This window comes from Desmodus rotundus, chromosome 2, assembly GCF_022682495.2.
Source record: "Desmodus rotundus isolate HL8 chromosome 2, HLdesRot8A.1, whole genome shotgun sequence".
Lineage (NCBI taxonomy): Eukaryota > Metazoa > Chordata > Mammalia > Chiroptera > Phyllostomidae > Desmodus > Desmodus rotundus.
In genome coordinates, this window is record NC_071388.1 from 22,313,358 (window position 1) to 22,329,708 (window position 16,351).

At 43.9% G+C, this 16,351-nt stretch overlaps 1 protein-coding gene and 1 pseudogene across 5 annotated transcripts in view; one reads left to right on the plus strand and one right to left on the minus strand.

The window, feature by feature from the left end:
• Nucleotides 1-16,351, plus strand: part of KCNAB1 (potassium voltage-gated channel subfamily A regulatory beta subunit 1) — a 364,487-nt gene that overhangs the window by 203,333 nt on the left and 144,803 nt on the right. The window lies entirely within an intron of this gene.
• Nucleotides 15,151-15,249, minus strand: LOC112309669 (small nucleolar RNA U3; annotated as a pseudogene).

Genomic DNA, 16,351 nt, shown 5'->3' on the forward strand with positions numbered 1-16,351 from the left:
ATGTTAGCTTCTCCTGGAGTAACATACCTACATTCATGGATAATTCATAAGGTTGAAATCTGGTAGAAAGTTGTTGAATCTCAATGAAGGAATCTTATAAAGTAAAAATAAGATCTAGACAATGGGTCAAGTTCTTTTTTAGCACATAAGCCCATCAAACTACACCAAGTTTGAGATGAGTACCAAGACAAAGCTACGGTGGTAAGCTCACTTCTCACCACCTTAACTACACTGTCTTTCTCTGAGTTTGTACTGCAATTAAGGCCTGCCCCCATGCCACAGAAAACCAGGTCACATGTTGTCACACCTTCCAATCCTCATGCAGGTGTTGGTCTCATGGCCCAACTGGCCCTTAGGCTGGGTCAGGCTGAGACTGCAGCTTATCTTCCCAGTGGCCTGTCTCACGGTGACACAGAGTGCTGCACCCACAGACTGAGCGTAATAAAATTTATTTTTCATTTTGTTGCAGAGAAGTATAATCTAGTCATTCTCAAATGTTTTGATCATAGCCATTGAAAGAAATACATTTTCCGCTGCAGTCCACTACACACATACTTATCTTGTGTACGTGCATACCATAAACCAAAGTTTCACAAAATGAAAGTTATCTTCACATATGGATGGACTCTGGGCCCTGATATTTTCTATTCTATTCCATTCCATGGCATTTTTTCCTGGTTAAAAATATGGGATGTAACCTTTTAAAAAGATCTTATGACAAACTAGTAGGTCTCAACCATCAACTTAGAAGCCACTCCCTAGTGTCAGAGGTTTATCCCCTGCCCACAGCAGAGCCACCCCCCAGCTGCCACCCTCCCCCCCATGCTCGCAGTGGAGCTCGTAATGTCCTCAGCTGCCCCAGGGGCAACACCCAGGATGTCTGGCTGAAGTCCCCTCAATAATGCCTTGTTCCCCAAAAATGTGAATTTTAAAGAAAGTGTGACTGTGGGGGAAGCCAAGTTTCCTTTTATGCCTACATTTCTTTTTTTCCTCTAAACTGCCAGCACCTCAGGTGGTGCTAAAGGTAGACTACTCTCTAGGATGGGGAGACCTAAATAGAATTAAAACATTCAATGGGCCTGTTGTCTTAACCCAAGGGAAAGCTACAAAAATGTTCAGTTCTTCACATGGGGTCTCCTTGTGGATTAATCTCAGTGTCTAGTTGTCCTCCTATTCTCCAGTCTCCTGAGCTGCATGCCCTGAGGTTGCCCTAGGAGCTCATCTAAATGCACCTCCCTCACCTGTGACACACTGTTCACCTCCCAGTGCTGAGTTAATCAGTCTGGCCTGCACACCCAGAGAACCCTTTAAAAATACCCCTGCGCAGAGCCACATGCCCAAAGATTCCCATGTGACTGGTCTGAGGTGGGGCCTGAGTGTTGGTGTGTTTGAGAGCTCCCAGGTGTTTCTGATGTACAGCCAGGGCCCAGCAACACTGGGACCGCCTGATGCTACTGGAGGACTTCGGGAGGGAAGTCCAGGGGTCTGGGCCTCCAGGTCGGTTCTCTTCAAGATGTTCTCGCCACCCTAAGGAACATGGGGATAATTCTCATTGATCACGTGGATGGGAGCTGGACAATCAGAAACACAGAGACTTCTCCCAAAGACAAGTCATGAGTTAATTAGAGTCAGTACAGTTTACATACACGTTAAGGAAAAAAACTCATATCATCAACATAATCTGCACAGGTTTCTTCATTTTTATAAAGAATTATGTTAGTCTCTCAACCTCCACTCCCTTACTCAAACTCTACCTTCTAGGTTGTGAACTTTGACCTTCCTGTATAAAATGAGGTCCAGATGCAGAGCTGCCTAGCTGCCACAGCTTTGAAATGTCTTTAACATGCACATGGATCACCTGAGGTTTCTTGTTAAAGTGCAGGTGGTGATTCAGTAGGTGTGAGGAGTGGCACAGATGCTGCATTCCTTACTAGCTTCCAGGTGATGTGCATGCTACTGGTCCATCTGTCTATGGGTGTTAGATCAGAACAGCTTCTGGCCACAGATCCCCTATAGGATGGCTTCAGCAGGCGACGAGCCATGTGGGAGTTTATGATGACCCCATGAAGTCTACCCAGAGACCTGGGGTCACAGGAGAGGGTGCAGCCAGCTTTCCTGGCTCCGGAGAAGCTTCATCCAGCAAATTGCCCTCCCAGGTCAGGGTCCTTTCAGCATCCTTGGCTTCTGGAAGGGAGTGGGGCTTGCTGAAAAGACACCGGTTGGTTCTTGCTCTAGCTAAGACCTTCACTCCTTGCTTGCCCTTCGCTGATTGGCTTCAGTGCTGGTTCTGATGACCTCAAGAGCACTGTGGTTTGGGCCTGAGCATCTTTAGGATAGGAGAATTCAGTAAGCCCAGGGAGTAATCACCAGTGAGTATACAAAAGGGCTACTTATTATAACAACACCGAACAACTAATTTATTTAAATACGTAAATCAAGAAATGCCAAGGCAAAGAAAACAAAGAACTTCTGTGTGGAATATGTATACTGCTTCTTTGTACTGAAGTATGAAGATCTACTTTGACACGTTCAGCTTCTTCTTCTTCTTCTTTTTTTTTTTTTAACAGTTAATGCCCTGGCTGAGGTACTACATTATTACTTTCCTACTCAATAATTTGCTAGCACCGTTGTGTCTGGAATCCGTCTGATCTTTGATAGTCAATCAGACTCCTGTTCCTAGAAGGGCCTGAAGATACCCATCCAAAACTCCTGTTAGTCAGGTCTGTATCATTGTTACTCGAGTTTAGCTCTTTCTGGCTAACTTCTTAAAGGGCTCATTTATTTGAACCACAAATAATATTAGGATTGAAAAAAAAGGGCCATTTTCCTTAATAAAATCAAACTCTGCACTCTAAGGTTGGAAAGGGAGGGAAATTCACGTTGTAGAAAAGGACTAAACTTCTCAGACTGGATTCTTCTCTGTTCTCTACTCCCCTGACAAGACCCACTTGCCCCTTCTGAACGGAAGCTACCACTAGCTGCCGTTGCCTGCCCACCCCTGCAGCCAGGTCTTAGATGCCAGTGCTCCCTCTTAACATGCTTGCCTCATGTGGAACAGAGGGTACATCGACAACTGGCTTAGCAGCATGGTTAAGAAAATGGGAATAGTTAAACAAACCTTTACTAAAGACGAGGGCAGTGAACCTCAACTGGAGGGCCCATTGAATATCAGATAATAGGGTCCTAATCCCAAAGATTTTGCTTTACTACATCTGGGATGATTCTGGGTGGTTCTCATCTGGCCCATGGACTACACTTGGAGAACACTAGCTTACAGATAAAACACCAAGATAAAGGAAATAAACTCAGAGAACAGTATAAAACAAAACAGTATCAGGTTGCACATTTATTTATTTTATTTTATTGAAGGTTTTTACTTATTTTTAGAGAGAGGGGAAGGGAGGGAGAAAAAGAGGGAGAGAAACATCAATGTGTGGTTGCCTCTTGCACATCCCCTACTGGGGACCTGGACCGCAACCCAGGCACATGCCCTGACTGGGAATCACACTGGCAACGCCTTGGTCCACAGGCCGGCACTCAATCCACTGAGCCCACCAGCCAGAGCAGGTTGCACATTTATAATCTGAGGCTCTGAGAGCCTGTCACATCTTATCTCCAGGCTCTCTGCTCTCTTCTAGTTCTAGACCCAGAGGGTGAGATCCAGAAACAGAAAAGCATGCTTACAGTTTCACTCAACTATTGAATATGGAATAAGAACTTTTTTGTCTGAGTTTCTGCTTCTCCCACTTTATTTTGCTGGTCACCCCCAAGTATTCCCCATCTTCCGTGGTGAAATAGAAAATCTACCTCTTGGGAATGGACTGGCATATGCATAGTACCCCAGAAGTACAGCTCCTTCCTTCCAGAGGTTACATTCTAAGCAGGCTAAACAAACTAAAACCAAATTGTTCCTAGGCATTCTCCCCCACAATAAAAAATAAGCTGCCTAAAATCTTTTCTGGAATGGGAGATATAAATAAGTAGCATAATGTGCTTTCTCCGTTTGCACTTTAATTGCTTGCTGTGTTCAGCAGGCAGTGGATCAGATTCAGAAGGCTTTGCAATTCTCTTTTCCTAGTGACAAAAGGGAGAAACTAATCACTACATCAGTAATGTGTGTTCAAGGGCTGAAGAAATAGATTAATGTTCTAGAAATAAGCATATCAGTTTTAATGTCACTTTCTAATTTAGTGACATTTTTTATTGTGGTCCTTAATTCTTTAAGTTTATCATGTAATTGAAAATAAAAGTCTTTGTTCAAGTGTAATCTTAACACAAGGAAAAAAATGCAAATTTACTGAAACTCAAGAACCCTAGGATCTGAGATCATGGAACTTGAATTGAAAGCAGGTCTGTGGATTTGCGGCATGATATCGCCACTGCTAAAACATTATGTTATGACCTACGGAACAAAAATGTTTTCGTCTGAGCATGCTCTGTATGAGATCCCTGGACTTGGGTAATGGAAATGTGAAAAGTTGTGTTATTACATCTTGCTGGAACAAACTCTGTTAGAAGCAGGGTTGATATACTGGCCTTCCTGCTGATTCAATGCTTTAACTGGTAGCTGCTGAATAGTGGGCACAGCCAGAGGGACAGGTCAGTAACTGGGACTGTGGTGGTTGGCATATTAGGGAGAGCTTGAGGCAGGAACTCTTTCCCAACTGATTTACAAGTACAATGTTGGAATATTGTCTACTTTAATTTGAACTAGAAACAAAGAGGAGAAAAATGATCAGTTACAGCCTCCATAAGCAAGAAGTAAAGGAAAAATACAAGGAAAAGAAAAAGGAAAATAAGTTGATGAGAATGTCTGGTTCCATGCACCAAAATAGCATCTCGCCATACTGCCGCCTGAATTTAAACAGGTCAGATTTGGTTAGGCCTAATTTTGGAGTCATCTCATTGTTCTGAAGGAACAAGTGAGAGGGGAGGAATTTTAAATTAAATGAACATTAAGCATTTACCCTACCTGGAGTAACAGCAATGGATTTGGGCCTGTCATGGTTTGATACATAAATTTTCTAAGTTGATATAATTGTTAAGTATATGGTCAGGAGTAGTCACCAACAACAAGTTGATACAGCAGACACAGAAAGGGAAATAACAGATCAACTACAGTTTAAGCTCTAACTTCATTACTTTTGAATTGGTAGGAGAAAAACTCAGAGGAAATAATGTAATTTGTAGTATATGAAGTGCTGATGTATATGTGGTCTGTGATGAGTTACAGTCACAGGAAAGTCCATGAAGAAATCAATTAGCAGCAACATCACCTCTCCAAACAAATAAGGAACAGCTACATTTCACTAAGGAGAGTGGGGCCTGGTGGAAAAGGCATAGAATTTGTGCTTGACCAAGATTTCTGTTCCAGTCGTGACATTGTCTCTTAAATGCTTTATAATCAGGAGAAATCTTACTAAGCATCAGTTTTTCTTTCTGAGAAGAAAGAAAGCCTCAGGGTTGGTATGAGGATTCAATGAAATAATATATGTAAGTTACCTTATTCATGGTAACTGATCATCTAATGCTAGCTATGATAATCATTAAAAATTAAGTAGCCAAGTATGAAGGAGTCTAGGAGAAATGAAGAAGTTGGTTAATGTTATGAAACATATATTTTTTTCAACTATAACCCTTTTATTAACTCAGCAGATGATTTTCAGACATTTTGCCCACTGGTTCTATTCTTGTCAGCATGCCACTGTCTAAAAACTTAAGAGGAATCAGAGTGATAGAATAAACTAACCTCTCTTACTAGAATAGTCAAAGGAAAGAGAGAGAGAGAGAGACAGACAGACAGACAGACAGACAGACAGACAGATAGAGCGAAAGGAAAAAAAGAACCAACCTTAGCTGGCATGGCTCAGTTCTGGCCTGTGAACCAAAAGGTCGCTGGTTTGATTCCCACTCAGGGCACCTGCCTGGTTTGCAGGCCAGGTCCCCAGTTGGGGGCGTGCAAGAGGCAACACAACCATTGATGTATCTCTTGCACGTTGATGTTTCTTTCCTTCTCCTCTCTTTCTTCCCCTCCCTAAAAGTAAATAAAGAAAATCTTTAAAAAAGAAACTAAATGATATTTTGTTTTCATAATCTATGTGGCATAAATATTTAAAGAAAAATAATCCTCAGGTAGAAAATATATTAATTAATGTTTTACTCATAAGGTTAAAAAAAGTATCACAAATTTTAATACATTTAAAAGACAAAGAAAAAATTTTTTTTAAAGTTTAGCCTCAAGTACGGGGTAAAATATATGATTTAATGTTTGGAAACTATAGAGACAAGAGGAACAGGGCACCTAGTGCTAAAATAGTCCCAGGAGAAGCGAGACCACAGGTCACACTGAACTAGACGGAAGGTGTAGTTTTCCCCCCGGGGGGTCAGGTCTGCCAGGTCTGTTGGATCACTGCTGCTTGCTGGTTGAGCAAAAAGGTCCCTGGTCTGGGTCTGAGCTCTCGGCAGACTTCTTAAGACTCTGAAAAGACACTTCTGTCTCCCATGGATTCGTCATGGATGAGACCCTGATTCATCAGAAGAAGTTAGGGAATCAGGATCGGGCTTGTTTGGTTTCATGTTATAAGAAACGGACCCACCAATTAGCATGCTAAGTACAGCATTGTATTGCCTCTGTGAGGTCAATCGGAACAGCCCTTAATGAGTCTGGAAACTTTCCTCCCTAAGAAGTCCTTTCGTAGACTTACGTAACTAATGAGAAAGCCTCTCCATCTTTTCTAGGTGGTATTTTTCTTCCAAACACGATTTTCTAGCTCTTCAAAATTGTGACCTTTAAATTTCTCACAAGTCACATCCTTCTATACTTTAAACTACCTTGGTGCTTCTGTGAGATTTCCATGGGAAATTCTCAAACTGTGTGCAGTATGGATCCAAAAGGGCAGAGTCGATGAAATAAGAAACAGCGGGATCGGTTAGGAGGATTCTGACTCACTCTTCCTTCATTTTGTTTTTTACTCAGGTAGTTTATTCGAACCATCTATCTACTGAGGACCAGACGTTGTTCTAGACACCGGGGAGACAGGGAGAATGGGACACAGTGGCCCTGCCCTTGAGGCACAAGCAAACAAAAACAAACTCATTAATAAAAGTATTTAGGGAGTGACGTGTTCTGAAAGAGAAAGAAAACAAACCAAGGGTTGAGATAAAAAGTCAGAAGAGGAGACTTGTTTTATAAGATAAAGGGATCAAGGTGGGCCCATTGAAGTTGAGACATTTAAGCTGAGAAATAAAAATGAGCAGATAGTTAAGAACAGGTGGTAAAGCATTGAGACCGTGGGAATAACGTGTGCAAAGGCTGTGAGTTGGGAAAGAACTGAGTGGCTTGGAGGGGTGCAGGAGAGGAGCCACACAGCTCAGAAGGTGCTGTCCCAGCAGTCCAGGCAAGGATGCTAGTGGTCGGATGAGGGTGGTGTCAGCAGAGATTCAGGGCAAAACAAAGCTCCCTATTTCAATGCCTGTTTGTTTCCTTCCAATGAGGAAAAGGTATGGCATTGAGACAATCGTTGGTGACCTTGAACCCCACTACTTCTACTTGAAATTCTCCAGCTTCTTGTCTTTGTTTTTCATCCATTTTCATTTGCTGCTGAGTTTTCTCCTCTCTGTGATTTCTTTGTCTCCATGTTATAGACCGAGACCTAGTGGTGTTGGCTCAGACAATTGCCACATTTTTTCTTAGCTCAAGACGGGGATCACTTGGCATGTTGTTCATGTTTTTCAAACTATTTTCCAAATGCCAAGCTCAATGTTCTGTCTGACATGTACCGACATTTGGGTGTTTATCTGGTTATTTTTATATTATTGTTACCTGTGTCTGCCGCCATCTCATTCTGAAAACCCTTCGTGGACAGTGGCCATGTCAGCATAGCTAACTTTGGCTCAGTGCTGAGAGCACCTCAGTACAAGTGTTGTCTTTTAAAAAATTTTTAAATAAATGAGATAAAAAGCTGAATCAATCAAATGGGTTAGTTATGAGAGGTGATTTCCTTCATGGGGGAAAAAAAGTTCTTCTTGGGAAAGAAGTGTTTTTAATGTATGTAGATTTTTGTTTATAGAGAATCACTTGAGAAGGTTGAGTGAGGAAAACTGGAGATCTGAATTGCTTCATAGCCATTGCCTCTGGAAGATGAGCAAGAAATAAAAATAAAGCCTTTCAGAAGTTAAGACAGAAGTCCATGAAGATACGTGTTTTGTTTCATCAAAATGTTCAGGAGAACATTATGGAGGTAGTGCCAGAGACCCTGTATCACAAACTCCAGGAAGGAATTCAGTAAGATCTGCTTGAATGAGAAACTTCCTAGTACCTGCCAGGTCCCTGGCACAGGTGGACGTGCTGGGGGAGGTGTTAGAGACGCAGCCTCAGCCCCTATCCAGCGCGGGGAGGCCAGAGCAAGGGACTCAGCATTTGGGACACTGTGTTAAAGGTTCTGAGAGAGATATGCCTGGGAGCCGGAGAAGGCTCTCCCGAGTGAGTGCATGGAATCCGATAAACAGATTAATAGGTCCTGGGGTGAAGGAACAACATGTTTGTAATCATCCAGGATGGAAAGGAAATCCAAGCCTGAACTAATCTGGAAGCTCTCATAAGAAAAGTCTCTGAAGTTCTTTAAGAAATCTCAGAGCAGACACAACAATGCTCTTGTTATTCTTCTAGTTGGCAACACCGAGCTTATCTTGTGAGTTGGAAGGTAAGCCAAGAAAGCAAACAGAATCCTACCGAAAGGAAGCGTCAGGGCTAAGCAGACAGCTCTGTGATAAAGGAAGGTTCTGCGTCAGGGAGTGCGTGGGCTTCTCAGGAAGAGGCAACGGAGGTGATGGAGACGGGCAGGAACAGATGTCGGCTTTCTGTTCCTGCCGCATGGTGTGCGGGGCGCGCTCCAAAACCTCAGCAGCCCCCTGACATTGATCAAACTGCAATTTATCTCTAATTTAGCACTTACTACATCTTATTGTTTGCCGCCACCTGGTTTCCTTTTACTTTTTAGTCCTCATTTGGGGTCCAACTGGTAGAACAAACATCTGGACTCAGAGAATTTTTTCTAGCCTGGTGAAAGGTGGAGGGGCCGGGGGCAGTGGGTTATGGCAGAAGCTCCCTCACTCCACAACTCTTCTCATCTGCCCTCCTGACATGTGGGAGGCTTGGGGATGCGTAAGGGTCTCACCTCATCCTTTGAGCTGTGTATGACCCGCGACATTCTTTTCATCTCTGTATCTGAGATTAATTTTATTTTGCTCTTCATTCCAGTGGGTGTGTGAAACAATCTCAGACAATTTAGGGTTTTTCTCTGCCCTTGGCCTGGGGCTGTACCTCTGTCCTGGGGGATTGGGTCAATGCCAGGGCAAATGTGGTCTGGGCTGCCCTCTCTCCCAATTCAGCCTAGAGTCCCCATCCTGCCCCACCCTGTCCCACCATGGTGGCCTGCTCAGGCGATCTGCTGCTCTTTCCAGGCGTGTTCCGTGGCTCCCTGCATGGCACTGGGACCCCAGGGAACTCTGTGAAGCTGGCCAGGGCTCATCTGCCCAGGCTTCCTATGCAGAAACTTCAACTTAAGTCCACGGTCAGGGAACTGGGGCTTGGGGGACACTGCTGCCTCCCGGGGCCACACTTTTGCCCTCGGACTCACGGTCCTCTATCTCTCTAGAGTATCCACCAATAATGGCTCTTGGGGACTCACATCGATGTCTGGTTCTCTTCCTTCCCTCTCAGAGGCTGCTGTTGTCCACAGGCTGGAAGGATATGGGCTACACCTGATCATAGATCCTCCCAAAGCTGTTACTTGTGTGGAGTCCTTTCTCTTCTCTGAAGTTGAGTGTCTGTGTCTACAGCTTCTCACAGGGGTGGTCATGGAAGAAGGGGTGGTTGAGGGAGCAGGAAACATAAGAGAAAGATGCCTCAGTGAACATGTCATCTCCTGTCCACTCGGGGTCCACACAGTTGAAGAGGAGCTCAGCGTTCATCCATCCCAAGCCATCACGCAGGCTTAAACATTTCTCCAGCCTCAAACACTTCAGTGGCAGGAACCGCACGGGACCAGGGCAGTCTCCTCCTTACCAGGTTTCCCGGTAACATCCACAGATTGGCCAGGCTCTGCCGTCAGGGTCACACTCAGCGGATCTATTTATTCCTTTGATGCTCCTGGCTGTCCAGGCCCCAGGTGAGCTGCCTGAAAAGGAAAAACCCCACCCACAGCAGAAAGGCCTTGGCCAGTCCTGGTCAGGGAAAGGCCCCAGCCCCAGCCCCCCCCCCCTGCCCCCCACCCCAGAACCCACCTGGCCCATTCCTGCCATCTTCTCTGTTCTCTGGCAAGCTTCTGCTTCAGGGCTTCCCCGCAGGCATCTCACCACAGTGGGAGGTGGGAGCCCGGCTGGGGACGGCCTCGGTGCTGATGGGCAGGCTGGACTTCTCAGTCAGGGCAGCACAGGCGCGGGCTCGCCCCCCGCGGGCTAAGCTGGTGGGTCTGGCATCCCACACTCACACGTTTGACAGAAGCTCCCGAGACGATTTCAGTGCGTACCCAAGGGGAGAACTGCACTGGGAGCATTGTTCAGCTGCGTACCAAATACAAAATTGGTTAGAAGTGGAGGTAGACTCTGTAGTTGAGTGACTACTCTTCAGGCAGTAGGCTGTTGATTCTCAGCGTTGTCAGCTTGAGTTTCTGTTCTTTCGCAGATGCCTACTTTCCCCCTTCCTCTCTCCCTCTCTCTGTCCCTTTCTCTTTCTTTCTTCTCTTCTTTCTCCAACATTTATGGAGCATCTGCCATGTGCCACGTGGTGTGCTAGGTGCCTAATGTGCAAGGACGAATCAGACCTGGTCTCAAGGAGTTCACCGACAAGTGAATACATTATTATGATAAGTGTTGTAGGCTATATTAGCTGTCTATTGCTGTGTAACAAATTACTCCAAAATTCAGTGGCTGAAAGCCATATTTATTATCTCAGAGTTTCTGGGCATCAGTCATCCAGGTGTGGCTCCGCTGGGTCCTCTGGCTCAGAGCATCTCTTGAGCTGACAATGTGTCAGACTGAGCAGCAGCCATTTCAAGGCTCAGCTTTGGGAAGATATACCTCCAAACTCACTCATCTTATGACTGGCAGGCTCCAACATATGACAAATGGTTCCTTGCTGGAACAGTTCCTGTTGACCAGAGGCCTCCCTCAGCCCCCCGCTACATGGGCCTCTGTATAGAGCAGCTCATGACGTAGAGGCTGGCTTCTATACGAAACAGCAAGCAAGAGAGCAAGAGAGGGAAGAGGAGGCCATGGCTGTTTTGTAACCTAGTGTTAGACTGACATCCCATCACTTTCATCATACTCTATTTGTCAGAAGCTAGTCGGTGGGTCCAGCCCACACTCAAAGGGAGGAGATTATACAGGGTGTAAATACTGGGAAGTAGGGGTCCCTGAGGGATATGAGAGCTTGCCTACCATGGAGGCGTTGCTATAATGTCTTTTAAAACATTGAAGCCTCAAATAACTGGCCTAAGCACAGTAAGTTAAAAAGATCAATTACCCTTAAGATGCAGTGAGGAAGGCAGGCAGGGAAACTTAAGGAGCATTAGAGCAAAGCCCCAAAGATAGAATAAAGATAGAATAAATATCATCACAGGCCCCATAAAGTACATACATGTTGGGGTTCTCAGTGAACTTCCCTCACTGGCTGCACAAGTTTCTGCAGAAATGTCTTTTACCAATTTAGTAAAGAAGGGCTCAAAGAGTGCTATTTCTCAACCAACAGTTGTCCAGAGCGGTATTAGCTCCACTTCTCCTGTGGGCCCTGCATCACGGTGAAGAAAGGACCTGGGGTGGGGGGAATTGCGCTCCAGGGCCCTGATCACAGCAGGACAGCAGAGAAGCCAGAGCGGGAGCCCGGCAGAAGTGGAGGCCTGCTCACCTCACCAAGTTCTCTCCCCCTGCCCTGCCCTTCCATTCCCCTCTATGTCCTGCCTCCCAGGCACCGCCAACCAGCCTGCAGCAGCTTGGGTCTCTGCAGTCTCCTGGGGAATTCCTCAGGAAGAGCTAGAGGTTTTTGCACAAATTAGAAAACACTGCATGTGCCTGTGGAAGTAATTAAAATCAGTTTTTTTGATGGGTTTTTATTTTCATTTTTTGAAAAGTGAGCTTGAGCTAAGATGACTATTGAATCAGACTTCCAGCTGCCCGTCTGCTCCCCTGTGTGGCCTCAGACAAGAAACATAGCTCAGTTTTCCCACCAGGAAGCACAGTTTCAATGAGGATAAAATGACATAGTATTTAAAGCACCTCTCAGGGAATCTGGTGGGTGAAAAGTCCTCAGGAAAGTGTAAAACTTATTATTATTGGTTTAGACCCCAGACTCATAAAGTTTATCAAAAAACCCTATGTACTCCCTATGATAATGTATGAGTGTTTAAGGGCGGCACACCCCACAGCGCTCAAAAGAGAAAAGGCCTTGTATGATTTTTCAACCAAATATTTATTTTGAAACAAATCTTGGCTTCATATGTGTCTGGCTGCAGCACCACTCCAGTTATTCTGAAGAGGAGCATATATTACCTGCAGACTGCCTTTCAGAGTTGGATGGTTTGAGTCATTTTATTCGTATGCATTAAAAATGAATGCCCCTCCACTCGTTACGGAAGAAAAATACAAATTGTGCCCATGGTCAGTCATCTGCTTTTCTTTATGAATACATGACTTGTTCCTTATTCTTTGCCTGTTTCTCCTCTTCTCAGCTCCCTCGCCAACACCCAAAGGTGCCACAGGGCTCAGACTATGGCTGATAAGGGGTGTCAGAGCCCCAGCTTCTATGACTCTAAGAGAATGTGTAATGACTTTACACCATGTCATTCCTTTCCAACAACCTATTATTGCCATTGGTTTTTAAGGGATTTCAGAAAGTGAAGCCCCGTGAATAAGCAATGATTTTCTTCCAGCTCATCAGGTTAGATCAGTGGGCTCTTACTGACACCAGACTAGAAAGGTCAGTGACCTTCAAAGGATCCAAGAGAACAAAAATGAGCAAGGACACCAGGAATAGGATGAACGATTTTCTTGTGACACCGAGGAAATAATCACCGTGGTGTGTGCATATCATTAGTGAACTTATGTCATCTGCAAATGATCAGATTAGGTAGAAGCTGCTCATCTCCATGTTATGCAATACACAGAGAGTGTGTCATTACGAGCAACATCCTGAAATACCTAACCAATATTTAGCTGTAATAACACACACACACACACACACACACATCTGCATGTATCTGTCTATCTACCTACCTTCCCATCAGAGACGGAAAAGTATGTAGTGATGGAATTAGGGGTGATTTTCCATATTGTGCTTTTCTGTATTTAATAAATTGACCAGTGATCACTGTTGTAATCAAACAACTAGGTAGATAGGAAAGAGGAGTGAAGCAACAGTTAAATGCAAACGAAAATTTTAATATCTCTCCTGTGCTCATGTGAACTCAGTCAAACACCCGATTAAGTATCAAACCATTATATTCCTGCTGTTGAGTCAGTGTGGCACTGAATTTAAGGGCAAGATTGCTGAGACAAATTGGCTGTTTTAATCTTACCAGTTATATGACCTTAATTAAGCTTTCTCTGTAGCTCAGTTTCCTCCTCTAAAAATTGGAGCTAATAATAGTATCTACTTCCTAGGTTAATGTGAGGATTGAGTTAATATACACGAAGTGCTTGGAACAGTGCAAGACACAACTAATATTCAGTGATAAGTACTATTACTGTTTTTGTTGGCATTTTAGTTATCTTTCTTATTATTGAATGAAAGGGGGGGTTGTTATTCTCCAGACCATTGCATTTAATTATGCATCTACTGGCTCCTAGAAGAAAATGCTATTTAAAATTTTACTCTCACACACAAATCTAAGCAACTTTGTGGTAAGGTCTTCTGTTGGTAAATTCATCAGGAATTGCAGAGCAGTTCTGAGACCAGGAGCAGTCTTCCCTGACAGCCGTGCCCGGTTCTCAGAGCTGTCTCAGACCCGGTCTGTGGAAGCTGATTTTCTGGCTACAGGAGAAGGGAGTCAGGATGTTGCCTCTTAAGTTGCCTCAGAAATAGCAGGGAAAATGAATTTCTGTAATTGGCACTCCAATATAAATGTCTGGGTGCCTGATGAGAAGTTAATTACATTAACTAAGGAAACAATTACATTGTCTCAGAAAAAACAATCTAGTTAGCCCCAGATCACAATTATAGTTAATAACACTCTTGTGTATTGGTAAGAACTTATTCAAATGCCATTGTTTGACAAGTGGTTATGCTTTATCAAGTTCAACCTGGAAGGTTTTGATACTTCGGTAGTTATTTATTTGTTCATTTGTTTTTGCTTCTCTGTATGTCCTGCCAAAACCAATTACATTATTAATTGTGAATGTTTTCATTTAGCATTTTATCATATCTAGCTAAATCCCATCAAGCATATTGCTTAATGCAGGAATAAGTGTTAAGACACCTGTGAATTCTATGCCTCAGCAGCCATGTTTATTATAATTAGGAACTTTTACAAGGCAACTGCATAGAATGTGAGGAATCTCAACATTAACCCACGTTCTCCAAAGCTGAAGACTAGAATGCCCAAAGGCGAGTCTCCACAATGCCATTTCCGTTTCAGCAGCTAAAAAGAAGTGACAAACTACAAACCCGGTATGCTAGCTTAGGTGCTCCTTGCTTATATATTTGACATTTGAATACTTCTTGGTTTTTCTCAGTTCCATACAATACTTAGCACTCTTTCAATTATTGTAATTCCAGGAGAGATGCCAGGGTACCATACCAAGGAGGCCACAGAGTTATCAAGCTGAAGGAAGTATCAGACTCAGTCTGCTCCATTCGTCTGTTTTCAGGCTGAACTGCACAATTAGGACTAAATTTGCAGTTTTCTCCCCTCTCTGAGCAGTTGAGATGTATGCGTGACAAATGAGGTGTATTCGAACACCAGGGAGAAGTGCTTTGTTCTAGTTAAGCTCAGTCCATTTTTTATGCCAGAAACTCTCCCCCAGACCTCCGTTTAGCATGGAACCAAGTCCTTTGATGAATATCCAATGATCCTTAGCTCGTGACAGCGCATATTAGGAATTAATCGGGAACGAATGCCCTCAGCACAGAAACCAGATGCCCCTCTGTGGGTTAAAACTGTGGCACAAATAAACACAGCCTTCTGAATGGAAAAAGAGGCAATATTCAAAAATCTAGTAACGAACTATAGAAATGATCCCTGAAAGTATAGTCTTCAAAAATCTATTTCATTGAAAACACCTTTATGCTTACTCCCGGGGAAGGGGTGTCCAAGGAGAGGTCACAGAAGAAACGATGTCTGGGAAGAAGATAGGATCAAACCTAAATATTAAACACAATCCATTAGTGGTGAAGACGGGGTTGATCTCTCCTAAAACAGTTTCTGTGAGGCTTCTGGAATGTGAGCTGGGAAAAGGAAGAGGAAATTCGGGGGATTTCTTCTGTTTGTTGTCCCCGAGACTGGAAGCTTGCTCCAAACCGAGGCTGAGCAATAGAAGAGTTAAGAGCAGGGCTTTAGACTAACATGACCTAGGTTCCAATCTTGCCACTACCAGTTATATGCTGTGTGGTCCCAGTCAGTTTGCTGAACCGCCTGCTATGCTTTTATAAAATGATGAAAATGGAGATGATGATAACAATGGTACCTACCTCCTAAGGCGGTTGAGATGCTTAATGATGGACTACGTGGTGCTGGGTGTATATGTAGTGTCGATATGACTGTTAGTTTCTATTCTTCGTGTAGAGTAGAATGGGACACACATGAGTGCAAGAGGCTCACCTCCTGACCTAAGGAAAATGCCATTTGCCATTAAACTTCCCGTAGCCCCACAAAATGTGAGCAACTTTATTAAGGCATTTAAATCCCCCCAAATGCTCCCTTTACAACAACACACAACACTGGGTTTTGTACCCATTTCCAGGGCTCACTTTTATGCAACTGTATTTTTCACATTTATAATCTCAGTGACTGCATGCTTTCATATTTCAGCATTTTCTTTTCATTCCTTTGAGTATCAGCTTCTGCCGGGCCATACATTGTACTCTTGTGCCCTCTGTGATTTGGGGAGGGCCTTGGACCAAGACAAATCAAACCATTTTGTGAGGAAGGGCCTGGGCCTTTTCATCGTGAATTTCCACTCCCGATCACTCATTATCTCACAAAGAACCTGGCCCTAACTTCACTCTTTCCACAATGAATGAAAATAGAAAAGATCCCAACCCCCAAGGGTTCACAGTCTCATACAATCTAAATGGATGCAGACCAGAACATAACCTAGGCAAACAAGTTTTGAAAATTGCAGAAATTAAATTGTGCAG